This window comes from Euprymna scolopes, chromosome 7 (genome assembly GCF_053919585.1).
Source record: "Euprymna scolopes isolate OS-2025 chromosome 7, ASM5391958v1, whole genome shotgun sequence".
Classification (NCBI taxonomy): Eukaryota; Metazoa; Mollusca; class Cephalopoda; order Sepiida; family Sepiolidae; genus Euprymna; species Euprymna scolopes.
Window position 1 is genome coordinate 83,609,664 of NC_136488.1, and position 20,493 is coordinate 83,630,156.

The 20,493-nt window shown below is 32.7% G+C and overlaps 1 protein-coding gene across 5 annotated transcripts in view; it reads right to left on the reverse strand.

Annotated features, from left to right (window-relative positions):
* LOC145279813 (uncharacterized) overlaps window positions 1–20,493 on the reverse strand; it is a 254,115-nt gene that overhangs the window by 75,386 nt on the left and 158,236 nt on the right. For 4 of the 5 annotated variants that reach the window (XM_080131179.1, XM_080131176.1, XM_080131180.1 and 1 more), the window contains exon 2: window positions 19,618–19,710. The exons of the other annotated variant lie outside the window; for it this stretch is intronic. The gene's annotated coding sequence lies outside the window, so the exon portion shown is untranslated. The remainder of the gene's footprint in view (window positions 1–19,617; window positions 19,711–20,493) is intronic. 5 annotated transcript variants of the gene reach the window in all.

The following is a 20,493-nucleotide window of genomic DNA, read 5'->3' on the forward strand; positions in this document are numbered from 1 at the left end:
TTTTGCTGAAATTATTAAAATTTTGAATTGTCTCCTGTTTTCTCATGTACAACTTTCTCCAAACTGAAAATAAATAATTGCCAGTGGCAATTTAAAGTGCACAGGTGACAAATAATGTAATAAGTTACTTTATTTGTTTGAGATTCTCTCCCTTAATAAAGAACGTTTTCATCTGCAATCATCTCCCTTGAGCAAGAACTCTCCTGTCAAATAGTTGTCAAACCATTTGTTTTGTGTATGTGGGTGGGATGCATTTTCGTAATAAATCTTCCTTTTGGCACTTAAAAAAAAAATTTTTTTTAAAGAAATACGCTTAAAAACAACAATTAGCAGCGCTCAATTCTTAACAGGACACAATTAGTAAATAATATGATCATTGGATATCCAGGAAGTATAAAATAAGAACCCTCCAGTCTATAGATAACTCTGAAAATTGGTTATATAAAACTATTATAAGTTGAGTAAAGCTTTGTAGGCTATTTATTATGGACTTATGTTTTCATTATAATGAAGTATTACAAAGAAATTCTGTCTGCAAATTGGAGGTTTACCAGAAAGTCAAGAACAATGCAAATGGCATGCAAGATAGCAGCCAAGCAACAGCTTGCAGCTGTAAGAGATTTGCACAATGATCATCCTCAAAGAACTGGCTTCTTTTTATACACCTGCGGAAACGCATAACTAATCAAGGAAATACAAAAACATGCAATTACTTTTCTTTACTTGTTGAGCAAAAAATTTAGTATCTGTTTAAGACACGTCACTAGTTCGTAAGATTTCTGTGTGTTCAAAAGTGAAAATTGCATTCCAAGTAAAATCTTTTTTCATACACGTACATATCATGCAGAAATAAGTATCCCCACCAAAATAATAGAAAAAGAAAAAAAAAAATGATCGAGGATTAATTACAAGTAAAAATCAATTTTATCGTAAACTGCGGTTTTATCGTATTAATTCATTTTGGGAACTTTTATTTTTACTTGCTTAAATGATAAACTGACTTATTTCCCCTGCTTTATAGGTACTTTCGGTACTTCCACTCTTATTAAAGCCCACCGGATTACATCTCTTGCATTTTGTCAAAGGCTTACTCCAAATCCACAAAAGCTAAATACAGGTTCTTCTTTTTACCAATATATGTCGATTTGTGTAATTCAATTGTAATTAACAATTAAATAGTCACAGATGAAGAAGCACCCATTATAAAAGTATCCAGTTGAGCAGAACAGTTCAAACGAACCAACCAAGTAATGCTTTCAAAATCTTCAAGTTTTCACCCCCCCCCCTCTTTTTTTAAAAACTCATATTCACCCCCAAACAAGGCAAATTGACACTGAGACATAAGGGGCAACTATGAATTAGGGACTATGTCTGTTCATGTTACACTTCAATTTCTACATCTTAGTACATCGGGGGAAGCAGAATACAGGGAGGGAATTCCAAAGTCTAACAGTTGCAGCGAAGAAACTTTCAGAGTAGAAGACTCTCCGCCATTGGGTGAACCTTAAAATGAAGGTGTGGGATTTTGCTGCTTGTCGGGTTAGTCAGGGGTATTTACATTGAAGAAGCATCAGTGCTATATTGGAACATATTCCATTAAAGTACTTGTAAAACAAACACAAGTTGACAGCATCAGACCTATTAGATTGAAGATTCCTATTTTTTTTTTTTGGAGTCCTGTCCAATAGAGACTAATGGTTGATGCATTGGCCCATATGTGACAACAATACTCCATGCCTGGGCGAATGGTGGCTTTGTTGATGTGTAGGATACTGTCAAGTGGGAGTATTTTTCCAGTGCAATAGGAAGAGGCAATCTTTTTGCAGCAACCTTGGCAATGTTTTCTATGTGATGCCTTCATTCAGTCTCATGCAGGTACGCATGTAATTGTATGGCAAAGGTTCTCCTGAATCGACACTGCTTGAGTCCAGTGGCAAGGAGAAGTCCAGGACGACTGGAAACAATGCCGAGATAAGCGGAGAGCACATACAGCACCTGGAGGTCCCAAAATGGTCACCCATCTGGTACTGGCCAGGCTTATCATTGCTTAACTTCGGTGATTTGACGAGAACCGGTGTGTCAATGCGATTATGCTGTATGTCTATATATTTTTTCTAATTTATGTTACCTGTGAATGTTAGGCCAAGGAGTTCAAATGATAAGCTTTCAGCAAAAGGGTTATTATTCATTGCATTCGGTAGTTGGAAAAAAATCTTTGGGATATGACATTGTGGCGATGGGATAAGGGATGTCGCATAAAAATCGCAACTCCACTGTGTCAGACTGATGGACAGCGCCACTTCTGCAAATGCCTGGCTGCATCTATAAATTAAAGTAGATTTTAGCAGACGTGTTATGGATCAAAGACTGCATCTCACATCTCTTGACCACCCACAGGAATTATGGCAATTCACTTGTTAAATCATTAAACTTTTAAGTAGCTTTTAGATGTTAAGAAATCAAACGGTGTCAAAAGCGGCATGCGACTTGTTAAAAACTACCTAAAAAGTTAATGTTCGTAAAATGCTTTCTTCTAAGGTGGCCAAGAAAGAAAACAAAAACAAACTGATTAACCTCTTTAAGAAAAAGAAGTAAAGTAGAATAACAACCGACTCAAAGTGAACAGAAGTGTATGCACTATCCCTGCCACCATCAATGGACCTGAAGTAATCTCATCAGCATCTGACAAAGCAAAACTATTTGCCAAGAACTTTGCAGCTAATTCTACCCTTTGCGTATTCCATTCTGTGACTGCCTACCCTCTGTATTCCATTCTGTGACTGAAAACACACTAAGCGACATACAAATTTCTGTACGTGATGTTGCCAATTTAAATCAAAAACCTTGATTCTAGTGAAGCAACTGGCCCCAACAGAATTCCAGTCATAGTGCTCATAAAGCTTCAACCGAAACTAGCTCCCATACTTACAAAACTGTTTAAATGTTGCCTTAAGGAGAAATGCATCCCAACACGTTGGAAAACTTCAGTCTTCCCAGTATTTAAAAATTCTGGAGATCGGCCATCTCCCTCTCAGTAGAGACCAATCAATCTCCTGTGCGTCATGAGTAAGTTGCTGGAATCTGTGATAAACAGAGAAGGTAGTCAACCACCTAAGCAACTGCTCAGTGATATGCAATATGTTTTCCATTCTGCGGGCTCTACAGCTGATGTACTAACTGTTATATCACACAGGATTAGTGATAATCTCAATGAAGGCTTCGTCTCTAGAGCAATGCAATAGCTCAACATATCAAAGGATTTTGATAGAGTGTGGCATAGAGATTGCTAGCTATGGAATAGCTGAGAATGTTCTCTCAGTTATAAAATCCTTTCTCTCTGACAGGCTTATAAGAGTAGTCATTGATAGGCAAAAATCAAGAACTTGCTGGCGTCCCTCAGGGTTTTATCCTGAGACCAACCCTGTTCTTGATCTCCCAAATCACATTCTTATGTCATTCGTAGATATTTATACAGACAACACAATTTAAGGTGACACTTCAAAGACCAGCAATGACTAAGAACTTGCTTATTCCCTCTTTTGTGATCTGTCGTGCAATGGAGAAAAAGGTGGTTGGTTAATTTTAATGCATTGAAAACCAAGCTTGTCTCTTTTCATCATAATCGCTCTGATCCCCACCATGCCACAATTGAAATGAATGGCTCTCATCTTGGGAAAGCCCCATGTCTTGACAAGCTTCTGGGACTGACCGTCACCTTGATCTGAAATGGAACAAATACATCAAATTTGTTGCCAAGATCGCTGGAAAAATGATTGGATCACTCTACCGCTCCACAAGGTATATCACTGCAAATGCAATCCTCTATATGTATAAGAGCCAAGTGCACCCTGAAATGAAGTACTGTTGTCACATCTGGGTAGGAGCTGTTCAGCATGCCCTATTCTGCCTTGACAGAGTTCAAGGCTACTTTCGAAATCTAATAGGTGATACTCTTTCTCTTCCCTGCAACCTCTTTCCCACAGAAGAGACGTTGTGAGACTGTCTCTGCTCTTTTCATGCAAGTGCTCAACTGAATTCCAATCTATGGTTACCTCTTGCCAAACTTTCACAAGAAACACTCGACTAGTTACATACTATATATGATTTTACCTATCTGTATCTACCTAAATCTAAATGCAGATTCCATGAACAAACTTTCTTTCTCAGAACTACCCGCATTTGGAACATTGTTCTGCTGGTATGCTTGCTAGTTGAATACAACATGGTAGCTTTCAAATCTAATGTAAACAAATTCCTGTTAAGCCGTTCCTATAAATAATCAAATTCTAACCAATTTACACCATAAGTGATTTCTACACTATCACCTTACATTCATTAACCTTTATCCTCGAGTGACTTTTGGGTCTTGATAAGTGGTAACTCCCAAGTAAAAAAATAAAAAATAAAAAAAGTTTGCCGTAAACTGTGTTCCGTCAGAATTAGTTCCTGATATTGACTTCATCTGTAATATAATGTATTATGATTGGTAGAAAAAAATATTCCCATAAAATAATATATTTAAAATCCAAAAACATTTCATTAATTTCTAAAAAAAAAAAAAAAAAAAAAAAAAAAAAAAAAAAAAATCAAACCACCTATGTCAATACTTATTTTTGCAAAAAAAATTAAACATCCCCAACCTGCCCATGTTAATAACGGCTTTTGAGGTTGGGGGTGTTTATTCCGAAAGCCGTTCTTAACATGGGAAGGTTGGGGTGTTTATAATACGCTTGGGCACGTCGTAAATATATCAAAATAAAAATTATTACAAATAAAAAAGAAAAACATTAAAAAGAAAAAAAAACACACACAAAAAAAAAACAATGCATATTTGAATACTTATTTTTATAAAAGAAATCATTTGAAGTAAAAATTCTCCATACTTTCTTTCACATCTTATTTTAAACCAAAACAGGAAGTCTTTAATATCAGGAATCAATTCTAACCGAACACTTTACTGCAGACCTAAAATCGGTCCTTATTCTGGTTTGAGAAAAAAAAAAATCCTTTAATTCTTTTAACTCACTAATAAATTTTGTACCATTTTTGCAAGTTACTCCGTGTACAGTTACATCATAGAAAAAAAAAGTTTGTGCATATTCAATTAATTGTTTTTCATGCTAACCTTTTCAGACACGCAGGTTAGGTTTCCTGCTGAAGGGGGCTCCTTAAAAGGTGAAATAATTTTGGTATTATGCCGAACTAAGCTGTACAAAAGAGATTAAATAAAAAAAAAAAAAAAAGATTGTTCTTTCAGTCAATATCTAAAATGTCATGGGAATAACAATAAAGAGTTAAAGAGATAAAATGAGCCGACAGGGATTAATAAAATGCAGAATTATTGCTTCCATCCTTGAAGCTGTAAATGAGTCTTACTTAAAAACGGAAAGAGAAGCCTTAGGGGCCATAAATGATTATAGCAGAAACTTCCTGCACTTGGCTAAGAGCAAAATGTACTATTAAACATAGAATGGAATTTATAGGCGGTTTGGCAAAAGTTCTCATGGACGAATTCACAAGTTTTTTTTAATAATATTTACAGCATTTTGTTAGCACGTACTCACCATGAATGCTTATCAACTTTGAGAAAAAAATTTGGTTCCCTCAAAAAAAAAAAAAAAAAAAAAAGATATGGATATTTTTGCTAGCATATATAACAAACAAATATATACTAAACTGCCTCCAAAGGAAGAAGTAATGCCTGGGAGGATGGTATTATGACAAACTAACATGCAATACACTGCCCCCACCCTCCAAAGGAGGAAGTAATTATCTCATAAAAAAAAAAATATTACACTTCCTCTCAATGAAAGGAGAATAGTGGAATGACAACAGTACAGTACAGATACTTGTGGGGATTGATGAGAGTTGGCCACAAACCGGATGTTTGACACATCTACGGCCAGAGACTGAATGAAAAAATGTCTTGTACGCACCGGCTCGACGCAGGGCTTCCGGTTGTGAAAAAAAAAAAGAAAAGAAAAATAATAATCAAAAAATGATTGTGAGCCAATGGGAAGCCTTGGTGCCTAAAATAAACATGGATCTTTGATCGCCACTGGGAACCCCGGCCAAAGTAGAAAAGCCCAAGATTTTTTGAACTAGGGGGAGAATTCAGCAGGAGGATTTGAGAAGAGAATTCATCTCGCTATGTCAGTGAACGTACGGATGGATTCTGTCACCAAACCTTAAGAGATGTGAAGAAGAAAGAAAACACAGCAGCGGACTAAAGCCAACTCTGCACCTTCATTTATTAACTGTTGCCTGATTCACACCTAAACCGATAAGTACAAACCAAATGAACATTATTTTTTTGTTGATTTCTCTCCATGCTGACCTTTCTCTCACACATTCACGAACATTCTCTTCTACCACTAAATGAACAATTTCCATTTACAGTCTATCAATAAATAAAGCTGCTTTTCTCACTTTTAAAATTTAATGTCTGTCTTATTTATTTTATTGAGTCAGATAATTACGTGTTAAAATACAAACCTGATCAAGCCATGGGCTATATACTACACTATTGTTCTGAACTGACATTGGAAAATACTAATAGTACAGTTTTGGATTCAGACAAATACAAAATCTTCAAGAATGATATGTGCCAATTCTAAGAAAATACCATTGTAAGCTGCAATAAAATGCTATTTCAAAGAGAAAGAGAGAGAGAGAGAGAGAGAGAGAGAGAGAGAGAGAGAGAGAGAAATGAAAATGTGGTCACTTAATTTTAAAAGTAAATGAAGCAGAAGACGCAATTTCAGAAAGCTTGATATGTGTTAATTTTTTTAAAAATCAAAACTGAAGATTCTAGTGTGAAACCAGTTTCAACAGTAGTAGCAAAAACAACAAACGCATAGCACTGTAAAATATTTTATGTTTTTGGGTTGAAATACTTAATATTGATTGGTTAATTCTATAAAAAATACTCCATTTTGATTGATTGTTTTATTCGAAACATGATTTTAAAATGATTTAAAATCGTCAAAAATATATAGATTATGCATAAGTTGGGAAGTGTGCTGCACTAACAATAACATTAAAAACTCTACTTTCATATATGAAATAGCAGACGATACTACATGCAAAAATATAAGGTGTAAAAGCACAAAAATACACAATAAATTCAGTTAATATTTGTTCAGTCTCTGAAGAGATGTGTGATGGCATAATGGACTATATTTTACGACATCATAGAGAAACATGCAAGAAAGTAATTTTTTTTTTTTTTTTTTTTTTACATAGGTATCACCACATCAAGGCCAAGAGGCCACTCAAGGATAAGGGTTAAAGAGTGTACAGTAGAAATTGGACAATATAGTAATCATTAGTAATGAAAATTCCGTAAATTTGATAACTTATATGGAACGGCTCATCAAGAACTTATTTACGTTAGACTTGAACACAACCATATTGTAGTCAGCCGGAAAGCAGGAAAACGGAAGACAATTCCACAGGTGTGTAGTTCTAAGAAAGAAGCTTTGTTCATGGAATCTATGTTTAGGTTTAGGCACAGATAAAGAGTGGGGGGAATTATTGATAGTGTTTTCAGCTAGACGAGTGTTTCTTGTGACAGTTAGGCGAGGGGGGACCATAGACTGAAGCTCAGTCGAACACTTTCCATGAAAATAACGATACATCAGAGACAAACTCGCAACATCTCTTCTGTGAGATAGAGGCTGCAGGGAAGAGAAAAGGTCATCTCCTACGAGGCTACGAAGTCTATTTTGAACTCTATCAAGGCAGGACAAGTCCTTTCTAGCAGCTCCTGCCCAGATGTGGCAACAGTATTCCATCCTTGGACGTACCTGGCTCTTATATAGATAGAGAATTGCATCAGCAGTGAGATATCTACCGGATCGATAGAAAGATCCCACCATTTTTCCAGCGGCCTTGGCAACAGATTTGATGTAAGTGTTCCATTTAAGATCAGGAGTAATGGTCAAGCCCAGAAGCTTGTCAAAACTTGAGGCCTCCTGAAGGCGAGAGCCATTCATTTCAATTGATGCCAGATGTGGATCAGAATGTTGATGATGTAAAGATAGAAGCTTGGTTTTAGATGCATTAAAAGTAACCAGCCACTCCTTTCCCCATTGTACTACGTGCTCAAGATCAGAGGAGAGAGAATCAGAGAGAACTTGGTCGTTTACTGTCTTAGATGTGCTACCATAAATGGTAGTGTCGTCAGCATAAATGTCTACAAATGATGTAAGGATGTGATTTGGAAGATCATTAATGTAGATCAGGAAAAGAGTTGGACCCAGGATGGACCCCTGAGGGACACCGGCATTAATACTGTGAGCTTCTGATTTTTGCCCCTCAATTACTACTCTTATGAACCTATCAGAAAGAAATGATTTAATAATTGAGAAGACAGTAATCAAAAAGATAGAGGCATTCGTCTATATTAAAATAGAAACAATAACAAAATAAACAAAAATTGTGATTGTGGACTATTGGTCAGCCAACGTACTTCCTAACTTCCGATGTATCTGCTACCGGAAGCGGTGGCAAGGCAAATCAGTTCTTTTACTTTTATTGTTCTTCAGTATTTCTATTGTGAAGCGACTTATTGAAATGAATATCAGAGAAAGACATTGAAAAATATACAATAAAAAATAACAAAATTATACAGATAAAAATAACACAATTAGTCTTTATTTGCACTTTTAAAAACAAATTTTAAAACATAAGTTTTTATTTTATTTGAAATTTTATAAAGAAATATGTTTATGAAATTATTAAAAAAAATTTTTGAATTTATATAATATAAAAAAAGAACGCAAAAAGTGTTTTCAATAATTCTTAAAAAATAAAACTAATTTCAATAATTCTTAATGAAAATTTTTAAACATGTTTTCAATAATTCTTTTTTATTTTTTAAAAAAAAAGAGCACCAAAAGTTTTTTCAATAATTCTTAAAAAAATAAAAAAAAAACAACAAAACAATTTCAATAACTCTTAATTAATATAAAACTAACAAAAACTTCCATGATTATTTAGTAAAAAAAAAGAACAATAAAAAAGAGTATATACATAGGGGAGATATAAGCGTGAGAGAAAAAAAAAATGAAGGAACTAATTTGCCTTGTCATCGATTCCAGTAGCAGACACACCGGAAGTTAAGTATGTTAGCTGATTATTACTGGATAATCTGTAACTTGAACATTGGAATGTAACCTATCTACTATTATATAAAAAGAACTTTGTCTATGTGTGTGTGTTTATTTCCTATGGACTCTGAAACAGCTGAGCTGATTTCTTTTTTTAAATTCACACGTAGATACTTGATGTGTCTGGGAATGTTCTTATGTAGGTTTTGTATTGGAATGCTTCTGATAAGTATCAAAAGTCGATAATCGAAAAAATTTGACTAAAGGAAGTTCGATTTTGACTAAAGTTAACTTTCATACAACCTAACCTCACAAGTGCATTCGAGAAGTTTTATCACCACACAAGCAGAAAGGTTCAGCCTATGAAATCAACTGTAGATTCTTTTATAAGATAGGAGCGCGTTCAATATGAATGTTCCTTTTTAGAGCACAACTGAACCATGATACTTGACTTTTGTAGGTTTAACTTTAATTCAAGTGATTATGTAAAAATAATTTTATAAAATCAACAATTAGTTTTTTGGTAAGACAGGAGCATGTTTGAAATGAATGCTTCTGTTTAGGGCACAATTGTGAGTTTTATAAATTTGATAAATTCAGAGATAAACAAATTAATGACATTCATTGATATCCATTGTTAAGAATTGAACATCAACAATTGTTTAGTGTACGGCTGTTTTAGAGATGAAGTCCAACAAAACAGCAAAATATTACAGTATAGTACCTCCTCAATTACACAATAAATTGAGAAGTGTGAGGGTAAGGGCAATTTTAATTGTCTTCGAAAGAGTATACATAACAATGAAACCTAAAAATATAAAGGGACATAATGGAAGAAAAAAGAATATCAAAAGTACAAGAGTAGAAAATGTAGACACTATTAGAAAAAAAAATTTTACAATTAAAAAAAGTTACAGAAATATAAAACAAAAAAAAATATCCAAACATATCAAAAATTTAAAATCCAATTTTTTTTTTAAATCAGAAAAATTAAAAATTAACTTTAAAACATTCTTTTAAAAAAATTTAAGAACAATTAAAAACATAATAAAAGATGTAAAGCAGTAACATAAAAATATAGTTTAACATTTACACTAAATAGTAAGAAACAATGATAAAATTAGAATAAAATAAAATAAAAAGTAATGCTAAATTTAAAAAGAAGACGAAATGAAATTGAGAATGTTTTCTTTAAAAATCAACAGTTTTAAAAACAATTATTTATAAACATATCTTTACAAATATTTTTAATATAGTCTACAGTTTACACTAAATAATGATAATCTACATACCTTTTAAGTGGAGTTTTTTCTCACTTTGGTATTGATATTAAAACCATACATTTTTTAATTATTTAAAAGTTATTAAAACAAACTTCTTAATACAAATTAACTAATTAATTAACATGGATATGTGAGCAACTACATGAAAGTTAACTAATTTGCATATTCCTTTGAAATAGGAGCACTAATTAATTACTGATTTTTTATGGCTCCTTATTAGATGATTGATTTCATTTCATTATTACATTGAATTCCATTTATGCATAGTTTCTACATTCTGTATAATTGCGTAGAATTTAAGCTGAAAACATTCTGACGCACAGAAATATATATAAAGAGAGAAATAAAAAAAGGAACAAACTAAGTTATGTGTTCATCAACACTTCCTCTTTATTTTGAGAGTTTCTCTGGATGAATGAACTTAAGAAAACCAAACACCAGTACAAATAATAATAAAAAAAAAAATCTTACTCTTTCATAACGCTATGCACCCTCTTTTTCTTTTTTGAATTTCCAACGACTTTTTTAGTTTCTGATATGGAACAGTGTCATACATTTCATTACATCAAAAAAAAAATATATATTATTTAATCCTACCCAAAGCCGGCCAGAGGCTTACTTGGCCAAAACATGGTGAGACAACAACAACTATGGATGGCAGTAATTGCTGAGAATGCAGTTAGGAGATTCGGAATTCCTATCCCGTCACGGTTACCACCTGACGAAGGCCAGAAGAATAGTTGACCGAAATGTTGTGAAACAACATCTAAGAAAGATGAGGATAATAGTCTGCAATAAATAAATTAATCAAAAATATATTTTCAAATATTTGTACTGGTGTTTTGTTTTCTTAATTTCATTCATCCAGAGGAAGTCTCGAAGTAAAGACAAAATCTGCATGAATTAAAATAATATTTATGCATATTTTACGATCGAGCAACACTGAGTGGCCTGCTAATAATAATAGAAATGATGCCTAAAAAGAAAATAAAAAGGAAGGCATGATACATAGACTGAAAAATCCTGAAAGTGGTAAAAAGTAGAAAAAAGAACATAGTCATGGCATGGATCGACTACAAGAAAACGTACAACAGGATGCTTCAAGCATGGATAATAGAGTGCTTGAAAATGTACAAAATATCAGAGAAGATTATCAATTTGATCGAAAAAGCAATAAGATCATGGAAACTTGAACTGACAGCTGAAGAACAATGTATAACTGACATAAAAATACAAAGAGGTATCTTCTAAGGAGATTCCCTATCACCACTACTGTTTATCAAGCCAGTGAATGCAATAAACTAGCCCAAAAAGAATATAAGAATAGACATGACCAAGTGAGGAAGGCAGTACACTGGGAACTATGCAAGCAACTGCATCTTGAACAGACAAAGAGTAAAAACACACACTGGTAGCAGTACTTAAAAACAGAAATCACAAAATCTTATGGGATATGGAGGTATAGATAAATCCATCCAAGCAAGGAAACCAGATGTCATAATAGTTAAGAAAAAATCCTGACAGATCATAGGATAAACATCAAGGAAACGGAGAAGTGAAGTAAATACATGGAACTAGCCAGAAAGCTGAAAGGGATATGAAAGATTAAGAAAGTCAAGATAACACCAATAATCGTAAGAGCATTAATAACAATCCTGTAAAAATTTGAAAAAAGAGAGAAATTGGATCCGGGGGGCGGCCAAGAACATACAACAAATCAAATGGCAATGCTGAAGAGCCGAAATCTTAAGGAAAACCCTTGAATGCAGAGACTAATCCACATGAACTACAAACATGCCATATAGAAACTGTAACAAAAGTAAAACAAAAAGATAGAGGAACACCACATGGGACCAAGAAAACTGAAACTGCAAAATTGTAAATTACCCCTCCCCTCTAAAAAAAAAAAAAAAAAAAAAAAATTGTAGCATCAACTAGCACCACACCAAATAAAGAAGGGTCAAAGAGGATGTAAAAACCGAGGAGGGAGGGCACTAACTAGGCCTCCACTGGGTGAGTATGAAGAGAACTGTAACATTGGGAAGGCTTATTACCACCCAAATTCCAGTGAAAACCAATGATCATTGCCAATGAGAAGTCAATGACAAGTGGCTATTGCGATGATAAAAATTCATTTGCAAAGGTTACTGACAGATGAAGAGTACTGGAAACTTGGGGAAACTCGTCACTTGGACACCAGGGAACACAGTTGTTGCCAGTGAGCAATTTCTGTGTGAGAACTCCTAATGAGTCCGAATAACAATATAATAAAGTTGAGATACTGATGATAGGACATTATCACAACAGTACAAAATAAAATAGACTAACCATACAAGCATATACATAAAATAAAATATATAAAAAATAAAGTTTTTAGGATTTGCAAACTACACATATAATTCACAAAACATGGTAATACAAACAGAAGCTGTAATATATATTTAAGAATGAAAGCTAAACAGTCACAAAATTACACAAACACACACATATATATAACATATATTGAGACCACTGAGTGTAAATTTAAAGATAGATTTAACAACCATTTGGCATCTTTTAAAATACTAGTAGTTAATAATAAGAAAACAACATCATTAGCAAATTAGATAAGGGAATTAAGAATAAAATTGAATGCAAATTGAAATAATCTATACTAGGAAGCGCGAGTAAATACCAAATAAGTTTGGCTGATGCAACCTTTGCAATCTGGAATCATAGTATATATCTAAAGGAAGCCTTCTAAACAAACAACAGGAAGAAATACAAAACTGCTTACATAGATCTAAGTATATCTTATCTCGACTAAAATCTGGTAAGGATGTTAAATATTAGGTGAAAATAAATTTTTTAATTATAAATAAAATAAAAAGTAAAAGATATGTTGTAATCACAATTTTTAATAATCCTAATATAATAAAGTATAAGTAGATTTGAATTCTCAAGTGTTGATTTAAATAATCATTTAATTAGTTGAAATAAGAAATTATTATATGATTGGTGTCTTGACCCAAATAAATAAACCAAATGTGATAATAGAATAATAGTAATAAAAACATTAGTTATAATCAGATATATCTATGGAGTAAATTAGAATATGAACTAGGGTAATATAATTTCTTTACATCAATTTGGCGGTAATAATTTTATTTTAGAATTATAGGTTAAAATAAATTAAACTATTAAATTAACATATGGAATTGTGAGTGTGGAGTTTGAAATATTCTAACTCTTGGTCTAATTGCAATATTTAAACATGTTAAATATTAGTTCATATTGAAATGTCAAATTATAAATAAACAAAAAGGGAAAATGGGAGGATAGGAGAAGATAAAATATCATGTTATAACATTAACAATCCTAATAAAAGCAGAATAAGAATTAAATCATCAAATATTAATTTAAATACTCATTTCATTAATTAAAATAATCAATTATTACATTATTAGTGTACTTTTAAAAATAAATACAAGTAGAAATACGATTTATTCAATTTAAGTAAATTGTACTAACCAACTTAACTAGTTTGGGAAATAATTATTAAAACTTGATTGAAGAATATTTGTATATAACAGTTATAGATTGAAAAAAGAGACAAAAAAAAAAGAGGAGAAAAAATTTTTGGAATAAGATTTAAAATAATTAAATTAAAAACTCATTTGTAAACATTTATGCTGACAACACTACCACCTATGGCAACACTTTGAAGGTCGTAAACAACCCAGTTCTTTCTGATTCTCTCTCCTCTGATCTTGAGCACATAGTGCAATGGGGAAAGAGGTGGCTGGTTAATTTTAATGTATCTAAGACCAAACTTCTATCTTTCCATCATCAATGCTCTGATCCCTGTCTGGCATCAATTGAAATGAATGGCTCTCATCTTGAGGAGGCTCCATGTTTTGACAAACTTCTGGGCGTGACCTTTACTCCTGATCTGAGATGGAACACTTACATCAAATCTGTTTGTTGCCAGGGCTGCTGGGAAAATGGTGGGATCATTCTACCGTCCCAGTAGATATCTCACTGCTGATGCAATTCTCTACATGTATAAGAGTCGAGTGTATCCAAGGATGGAGTACTGTCGCCACATCTGGGCAGGAGCTGCCAGAAGCAGATTATCCTGCCTTGACAGAATTCAAAATAGACTTTGTAGCCTAGTGGAGGATGCCCTTTTCTCTTCCTTGGAACCTCTTTCCCACAGAAGAGACGTCACGAGCCTGTCTTTGCTTTATCGTTATTTCCATGGCAAGTGCTGGTCTGAGCTCCAATCTATGGTCTCCATTAGCCTGACTTTCACGAAAAACACTTGTCTATCTTAAACCACTATCAATAATTTCCCCCACTCTTTATCTGTGCTTAATCTAAGCGTAGATTCCATGAACAAAGCTTCTTTCTTGGAACTGCACACCTGTGGAACTCTGTTCCGTCTTCCTGCTTTCCAACTAACTACGATATGGTTGTATTCAAATCGAACAAGAACGAATTCTTGATGAACCATCCCCTTAAGTAATCCAATTTACCAAATTTCTACTACTAACGATAACTGACATGCTCCCCTTGACCATTGTACACTCATTAACCCTTATCCTCGAGTGGCCTCCAAGCCTTGATAAGTAGTGACTCTTTGTAAAAAAAATAAAATAAAAACAAATAGATAAATATAAAAAAATAGTAATTAAGTAAATAAAATTAAATATTAAGCTAATAAGGTTATAAATATATAATTGCTCAAATGCAAATAAAAAATTAAATTTTTTATTTACTATTAATGGATAAAAATTAAAACAAAATAAATTAAAAATAAAATTGAACAAATTAATTAATGCATATATGAAAGATTGAAATAAAATATATGTCAATAATAAGATCATTAGTCTGGACTAAACTTTTGTATAAGCAATATGGCTTGAAGAGGTCACTAGTTACTTGTAACTGACTGACTGACTCAAATTTGAACTTCAAAACGATACTGATCTTGTAAAAATCCGTTGCCTCTGTCAAAAGTTTTAGGCAGACATGCAAACATACATACATTTATATATTGGTAACTCAAATTTTCGACCCAAACTGAATAAAAAGCTTGCCCTATCTCTGAATAACCTTTATATAAAATTTCAAATGTTTAGACTAGAAATTGTCTGAGTAATTTGGTAGAGACCGAAGTGGTCAAATTCTTTTCAATTTTGACCCCTATTATGACCATTAATATATTTATTGTTTTGGGCTCGAATCAAGTTATTAAGTTAGATCTATGTCCAAGGAACCTATATCTAAAATTTCAAGTGTTTAGACCCAAAATTGACGGAGGAGTTTGTAGAGTTCTCAAAGGTCAAATCGTTGAACTTTGACACCTTAACAGCCAAATTTCTGGCCGAAAACTGATTACAAAGATTTTCCCGATTCTCCATACCCTGTATATCAAATTTCGAGTCTGTAGACTGAAAATTGACAGAGTTATTGTGTAGGGAAATGTACACAGACAGACACACACATAGACACTTTCGCTTTATATATATATATATATATATATATATATATATATATATATATAGAAAGATAGAGAGATATATATATAGAAAGATAGATAGATAGAGAGATATATATATATATAGAAAGAGAGAGAGAGAGATAGAAAGAGAGAGAGATAGAGAGAGAGTATCATAGTAAGAGAGTATCACAGCGAGATATATATATTTTTTTTTTTTTTAACGGTGGCAAATTTTAAATGGACAACTATTTTCTTTAATTTCAGATTTGGCAACTATGGGCTATTTTGTGTTCAGCTTGGTTTGACAATTCATCATGCGGTTCCAGCAGGATGAGCCACATAGCACATAGTATGCAACTGATGAACAAATAATTTAATCAAGAAATGAACCTGTCATGTGGCCACCTCATTCGTGTGATTCAACCTTATTAGATATTTTCTTTGGGGATATGTAAAGCCCCATGTTTATGCTGATAAACCGGACTCAAGAGACTACTTGGAAGACAAAATTTAAATTAACCTTTACAATAAACCACATATTTGTATGATAAAACTATTTTTCTGTGATTGTTTTTATTTATAGTTTGCAGTCCCTAAAAAAAAAAAATCCAAAAAACTATATATATATATATATATATATATATATATATATTTTACTCATTTTCACTCCAAACCATTTGGAGGTAAGCGGTTATTATTTGGGATCGTGGCTAATAGAAAACAAGAGTTGAGCAGGGAGATGTCTTGAAATTACATTTAATCTTCTGCAGGTTAGTACAGTCAAGAAAGCAGGAAACAGGGAGGGAATTCTAAAGTCTAGCAGTTCGAGGGAAGAAGCTATTAAAGTAGAAGACTTTCCATCATCTAAGGACCTCAACAGTGAAGAGGTATGATTTTGCAGTTTGTCGGGAGTATGTACATTGAGATTGCACAAATGCTATGAATTAATTAGAGCACACTACATTAAAGTACTTTTAAACTAGGCACAGGGATGCAATATTGCGACGACAGAACAGGGGTTGGAGTTTGGTTGACAGAGTGGGACTTATTAGATTTGCGACTCTTTTTTTGGACCCTGTCTAAGTGTGAGAGAATAGTGGTAGATACTCCAGTCCAGGTGTGGCGACAATACTCTATGCATGGGTATGTATATATATATATATATATATATATATATATATATATATATATATAAAATAAAAATTACAATTAAATTTACCAAAATGATCCAAGATGGTAAAATTAAAGTATAATATAAATATTAAAGAATTAATATTTATAAAGTTATCTCAACCAGATGTAAAAGCTCGATAAAACCAAATAGGAGATAGAGTTTATAATACGAGCAAACAGTTAATAAAATATGTTAAAAAAACACTTTGAAAAAGAGTTAAAAACATATTTAATTTGAAAAGGAAACACTTGATAAGTGGATAGTCCTTAATCCACGGAGCTTCGAAGAAATACTTTCCTTCTCATCAGAGGGTAGGAATTAGCAAAATGCAGGATTGGATTTTACATACAACATATGCCTTTGGATTATTTTGGACCATCTTCCAATTACGGGATTTCCTTGGATTTTACTTGTGCAAATGGAAATTCAATTAACTTTCTTGAAGCTATATATTTGGATTTTACTGTCACTGGATTATTTATCTTCCACCAGACTATCCATTTACATGTAATCACCTTTTTCTTCACCATATTCCCTCTGCTTCACTTTTTTGTTATCAAGTAAGATCTTTGACTTACTTGTTGTTTCATCAAATACTTTTGCATGCAAAATCCGATCCTGCATTTTGCTAATTCCTACCCTCTGATGAGTAGGAAAGTATTTCTTCGAAACTGCGTGGATTAAGGACTATCCACTTATCAAGTGTTTCCTTTTCAGATTAAATATGTTTTTAACTCTTTTTTTCAAAGTGTTTTTTAACATGTTTTATTAACTGTTTGCTCGTATTATATATATATATATATATATATATATATATATATATACAAACATATATATATATACATATACATACTTGCAAAAGTACCTGTCGTTGACTGGGTTCAAAAACAGCCTACAGAAAATGGACTGATTTATGAAAGTATGACAGGTTATGAAAAGGTAGGGTTGTAAATTTGGGTTGAATTTGGGGGTATCAAAACCAAAGCAAAATATGATGAAAGTAAAAATAAAATAGATAAACCCCATAATTTATTATACGATACCTATTCACACTGAAACACTTATCACAATATTCTGTGGATCTATATTTAAAAACCTTGTTAAACTTTGTGACATATTTCCATTCTATGGAGGTCAGGTGCGAACGAACACCCCCATAATTTTATTATACCATATTTCTTCAAACTGAAACATAATTATCAAAGTATACTTACACAGATAGATATGAAAAGTCTTTATTAAAGTTTGTGCCTATTTCTTTGTGGACCAGGCGCGAACACCCCACAATTTTAATGAACCACCACTCTGCCAGATCAAACATACTCATTCCTGTGTCTCGATATATCTTCTATCATTATATGTAATCAGTTTTTTAAAATAGTCAACCATATAGGAGCTTATTTATGACCAGACACACACACAGCTTTATATTATAGATATAAACACACACAGACAATAAAAAAAAAATTGAAGAAAACTCTGCTATACACGGCCATAAATGCAAACAACTCCACTGTTAGAAGGCAAACCCCAGAATATATGCGTATTGACATTGGCTGAACTCCAATGATACATGTCCCAAATAACCAGTGCTTAATCACAGTGTATCATTTAACATGGTTGAAAGGAAAGTTCAAAGACATACAAAACGAAGCCATTTAAAAGACTAGGAAAAAAAAAAAAAAAAAAAAAAAGATTGATTCTTTGGGGGTCACATGGTCATTTATATCATTTAATGTTAGCAGGAAGTAAACAATTTTTAATGTTATCATGTAAAGGAAAGTAATTGATTTTTTTCACAGAGTTATTTCCCTTATGTCAACTCTAGTTGTGTGTGTGTGTATGAACAGAGAGAGGAATTGGCTGGACAAAGAACGAACAGACTGTTTGGAGGAGGAGAGAGGAAATATGGAAAGAGAGAAGGAAAGATAGATAAAAGTTTTAATAGAAATATGTTACACTTTTGTTCCGGGCAATGCCGGGTAGTTCTGCTAGTTAGATAGAAGTTGGGAAGTTTACTGCACTGGCAATAACATTAAAACCCTACTTTTATATAGAAAATAGAACTTCAGCTTCTTAACATACTGAGCATGTACATTCGAGCAATGTACTCAAGCTAACTAATTTGAATATTGATTTGCAAAATTACATCTCATTAATTCACTATCATTATTTGTATTTTATAATTTAATGCTTATTTTTTATCCATTATTACACAGAGTTTTATTTATGCTTAATTATTGAGATCATGGAAAGAAAAATTAGCATTTTGAATGAAAAGAGACATTCTGACCTTTCACAATTAATTTCATTACAGAATTACAAGTTCACTCACATGTGTGCATTTTGGTTTATTCAAATCATTGTATGTTATTGGCATATTGCTCACATTAATGGGGGAAAAAATGAATGTTTCCTCTTCAAAAAGAGGATAAAAATATTTTTGCTTTAGTAAGAGTTTTTTTTTTTAATTTATTATTTGTTATTTATTTTGCAGCCAGGGAAACAGATTGTAGAAGTGAGAAAGAAAATATATAAGAAAAGCAATGAAAAATAACCTACCTCTCCTTGGACGAAAATCAACGGTTCTATTCAAAATTTTACAAAGGTTACTGGATCCAACATACACCCGAAGAAGACAGGAGAGTGCAACAGCTGCAACATGACACAAACAACAAAGATAAGGATAATAGTTCAAAAAGGGACTGTAAATTCTGGTCATGAAAAGAAACAGTCAATCTATAAAAGACACTAATAAAAACTAAACATTTTATCAGTTTGTCACTTTCAAGTTTTTAAAACATAATACATTGCAGAATTTATCTCATTTTGAAATATCAGAGATTTTAATTAGGTTTTAGAAATAGAAAAATATTGCATTAATAGTAAATTTAAGTAGAATAGAAAGTGGACCTAGAGTTTACTTTTGGCAGTCTCGTAACTTTTGCTTCCCTTATTTTGTCCTTTAATCCTCATGTTCCATGTACAATGTTTCTGACAAAGGGGAAAGAATTGGTGTTTTCTTGGTCAGAATCTATCCATCTAACAATTATCGTTGGTTAGTTTTTTTTACCTTGAAATGATTTTTTTTATAGCTCTTTACATCAAATGGCATCATGACTTGTTTGGAGTGATTTCCATAAAAAAGTACTTTCATCATGACTAATGTTTGTACAAAATTTCAAAAAAATTCAAAGCGCGGTTGAGAAAAGTGGATGCCATCACCAGAAATCAAAAACAAAACCTTGAGACCTTTACTCTGACATGCACAGAGTTATTTGTATAAACATATACCCTGCAGCAGGTTTTGTTAGTGCATACGGGTTTCAGACTTGTTGGATGCTTGACCAGAAAGAGAGGTAGGGATGCAGGGAAGGCTGAAAATATCCAACCAGTTAGACAACCCAAAAAATATTCTTTGTTTGGAAAATAAATATT